This window comes from Limulus polyphemus, unplaced genomic scaffold, assembly GCF_000517525.1.
Source record: "Limulus polyphemus unplaced genomic scaffold, Limulus_polyphemus-2.1.2 Scaffold8311, whole genome shotgun sequence".
In the NCBI taxonomy this organism is placed as follows: domain Eukaryota; kingdom Metazoa; phylum Arthropoda; class Merostomata; order Xiphosura; family Limulidae; genus Limulus; species Limulus polyphemus.
The window spans coordinates 27,546-31,518 of record NW_013673921.1 but is presented as its reverse complement, the minus strand read 5'-3'; the positions used below and the strand labels follow the sequence as shown (position 1 = coordinate 31,518).

The following is a 3,973-nucleotide window of genomic DNA, read 5'->3' as shown; positions in this document are numbered from 1 at the left end:
ATATAGACAAGCTGGTTGTGAATACTACTATATAAACAAACTGGTTGTGAATACTACTATATAGACAAGCTTAATGTAAGTTTTTATATTAAATATTATAGTAAAAAACAGTTGTGAATACTACTACTATATAGACAAGCTTACTGTAAGTTTTTATATTAAATATTATAGTAAAGAACAGTTGTGAATACTGCTATATAGACAAGCTGGTTGTGAATACTACTATATAAACAAACTGGTTGTGAATACTACTACTATATAGACAAGCTTACTGTAAGTTTTTATATTAAATATTATAGTAAAGAACAGTTGTGAATACTACTACTATATAAACAAGCTTAATGTAAGTTTTTATATTAAATATTATAGTAAAGAACAGTTGTGAATACTGCTATATAAACAAGCTTACTGTAAGTTTTATATTAAATATTATAGTAAAGAACAGTTGTGAATATTACTATATAAACAAGCCTACTGTAAGTTTTTATATTAAATATTATAGTAAAGAACAGTTGTGAATACTACTATATAAACAAGCTTACTGTAAGTTTTATATTAAATATTATAATAAAGAACAATTGTGAATACTGCTATATAAATAAGCTTACTGTAAGTTTTTATATTAAATATTATAGTAAAGAACAGTTGTGAATACTACTATATAAACAAGCTTACTGTAAGTTTTATATTAAATATTATAATAAAGAACAATTGTGAATACTACTATATAAACAAGCCTACTGTAAGTTTTTGTATTAAATATTATAGTAAAGAACAGTTGTGAATACTATTAATATATAAACAAGCTTACTGTAAGTCTTTATATTAAATATTATAGTAAAGAACAGTTGTGAATACTCCTATATAAACAAGCCTACTGTAAGTTTTTATATTAAATATTATAGTAAAGAACAGTTGTGAATACTACTATATAAACAAGCTTACTGTAAGTCTTTATATTAAATATTATAGTAAGAAACAGTTGTGAATACTACTATATAGACAAGCTTAATGTAAGTTTTATATTAAATATTATAGTAAAGAACAGTTGTGAATACTACTATATAGACAAGCTTACTGTAAGTTTTATATTAAATATTATAGTAAAGAACAGTTGTGAATACTACTACTATATAGACAAGCTTAATGTAAGTTTTATATTAAATATTATAGTAAAGAACAGTTGTGAAAACTACTAATATAGACAAGCTTACTGTAAGTTTTATATTAAATATTATAGTAAAGAACAGTTGTGAATACTACTATATAGATAAAACTTACAGTAAGCTTGGTCTATATAGTAGTAGTATTCACAACTGTTCTTTACTATAATATTTAATATAAAACTTACAGTAAGCTTGTTTATATAGTAGTAGTATTCACAACTGTTCTTTACTATAATATTTAATATAAAACTTACAGTAAGCTTGTTTATATAGTAGTAGTATTCACAACTGTTCTTTACTATAATATTTAATATAAAACTTACAGTAAGCTTGTCTATATAGTAGTTTTCACAACTGTTCTTTACTATAATATTTAATATAAAACTTATAGTAAGCTTGTCTATATAGTAGTATTCACAACTGTTCTTTACTATGGTATTTAATATAAAGCTTACTGTAAGTTTTTATATTAAATATTATAGTAAAGAATACTACTATATAAACAAGCTTACTGTAAGTTTTATATTAAATATTATAATAAAGAACAGTTGTGAATACTCCTATATAAACAAGCCTACTGTAAGTTTTATATTAAATATTATAGTAAAAATAGTTGTGAATACTATTAATATATAAACAAGCTTACTGCAAGTTTTATATTAAATATTATAGTAAACAACAGTTGAGAATACTACTATTTAAACAAGCCTACTGTAAGTTTTATATTAAATATTATAGTAAAGAACAGTTGTGAATATTATTACTATATAAACAAGCTTACTGTAAGTTTTATATTAAATATTATAGTAAACAACAGTTGAGAATACTACTACTATATAAACAAGCTTACTGTAAGTCTTTATATTAAATATTATAGTAAAGAACAGTTGGCAATACTACAATATAAACAAGCTGGTTGTGAATACCACTATATAAACAAGCTGGTTGTGAATACCACTATATAAACAAGCTGGTTGTGAATACCACTATTTAAAGAAGCTGGTTGTGAATACCACTGTATACACAAGCTGGTTGTGAATACTACTGTATAAACAAGCTGGTTGTGAATATTACTACATAAACAAGCTGGTTGTGAATACTACTATATAAACAAGCTGGTTGTGAAGCCTACTATATAAACAAGCTGGTTGTGAATACTGCTATATAAACAAGCTGGTTGTGAATACTACTGTATAAACAAGCTGGTTGTGAATACTACTGTATAAACAAGCTGGTTGTGAATACTACTACATAAACAAGCTGATTGTGAATACTACTATGTAAACCAGCTGGCTGTGAATACTATTATATAAACAAGTTTACTGTCATGTTTTATTTTGAGTACTGTAGTAAGATATCGGTTTTCTAAACCTTAAACATTGGATAATTCAAACCTGTGGTGAATTCCAAACTAATAATTACTTTTCTTATTCTAGGAGCAAGAAAGTGGAAACAGAGCCTAATATATGTAAAAACTACCGCTGTTTAACAGGTATTAGAATATTTTATTTCACATCATTTTCACTAACTGTTTATAAAATTTTAATATATAATTACTGTAGGCTTCATTGGCATACCGAATGAATCTACTTTGTTTTAATATGATAGTTAGCTGTTACTTTTCCTAATTACTAACTGATTATTTAATATGATAGTTAGCTGTTACTTTGCCTAATTATTAACCCATTATTTAATATGATAATTAACTGTTATTTTTACATAATTACTAACTGAATATTTAATATGATAGTTAGCTGTTACTTTACCTAATTCTCAAGTGAATATTTAATATGATAGTTAACCCTTATTTTACATAATTATCAACTCATTATTTAATATGATAATTAACTGTTACTTTACCTAGTTCTCAACTCATTATTTAATATGATAATTAGCTGTTCGTTTACCTAATTATCAACTCATTATTTAATATGATAATTAACTGTTACTTTACCTAGTTCTCAACCCATTATTTAATATGATGGTTAGTTGATAATTTACCTAATTCCCAACTGATTATTTAATATGTTAGTTAATCTGTGGACTTACAACGCTAGCAACAGGGTTTCGATACCCGTTGTGGGCAGAGCACAGCCAGCCCATTTGTAGCTTTGTGCATAACTTCAAACAAACATATTTGATTCACATCTTATGTAGAAGAAAGTTACTTTATTTTATTTTAAACCTTACAAGTGCAGTAGTTTTAAAACTGGTACGTAGAATTTCGATAGTTGAGAAGCAATGTGTTTTATTATTTTCATTTCCAGAAACGAAATATTTCACGATGTCATCGATGGAGAAAGAATGAAAACTTGATGGTTCATCTTTGCCAGTAAATATTTCTTTTATATTTCAACTTTTCAATAAAATCATTTTATCACTAGAATGGTGATAAAATTATTGTTCCCTATTTTTGTTTCTGGTATATTTTTATTTCATATTCAACAGCACGTGCTAATTGAGACCTAGGAGTTACTTTATGAGGCAGGATTTGGTTAATCTGTAGTTATATTATATTGTTGCGTCAGCGAGTCACATGACCACTGTGGCGCCCTCTAGTTTCTAGAACTATCTTGTTCTTTCAGGAATGCTCAAGTAATTGCTAGATATAGGGTAGGCTGGTATATAAAAGAAGAATTGTAATGTGTGTGTAGATAGTGAGTAATTGATCTGCGGTCGGAGTATTATTGACGTTCGTTGCTATAGCGTTTGTTTAGCGCAATTGTTGAAGTTAAGTGTATCGGTTAAGTTATATTCGGAAAGAATAAACCAGTTTTATTAAGTAAAGGCATGTGTCGCTTAAGTTT

The 3,973-nt window shown here is 26.2% G+C and overlaps 1 long non-coding RNA gene across 3 annotated transcripts; it reads left to right on the top strand.

Moving 5' to 3' along the window:
* Positions 1-40: 40 nt before the first annotated feature.
* Positions 41-3,585, top strand: LOC106475263. Of its 3 annotated transcripts, none has more exons than XR_002608820.1 (3): positions 41-75; positions 2,603-2,658; positions 3,434-3,585. It is a non-coding gene; the product is annotated as an uncharacterized LOC106475263 (long non-coding RNA). The 3 variants fall into 3 exon arrangements; XR_002608821.1 differs by lacking the exon at positions 41-75 and adding an exon at positions 110-145; XR_001291794.2 differs by lacking the exon at positions 41-75 and adding an exon at positions 1,049-1,079.
* The last annotated feature ends 388 nt before the right edge of the window (positions 3,586-3,973 follow it).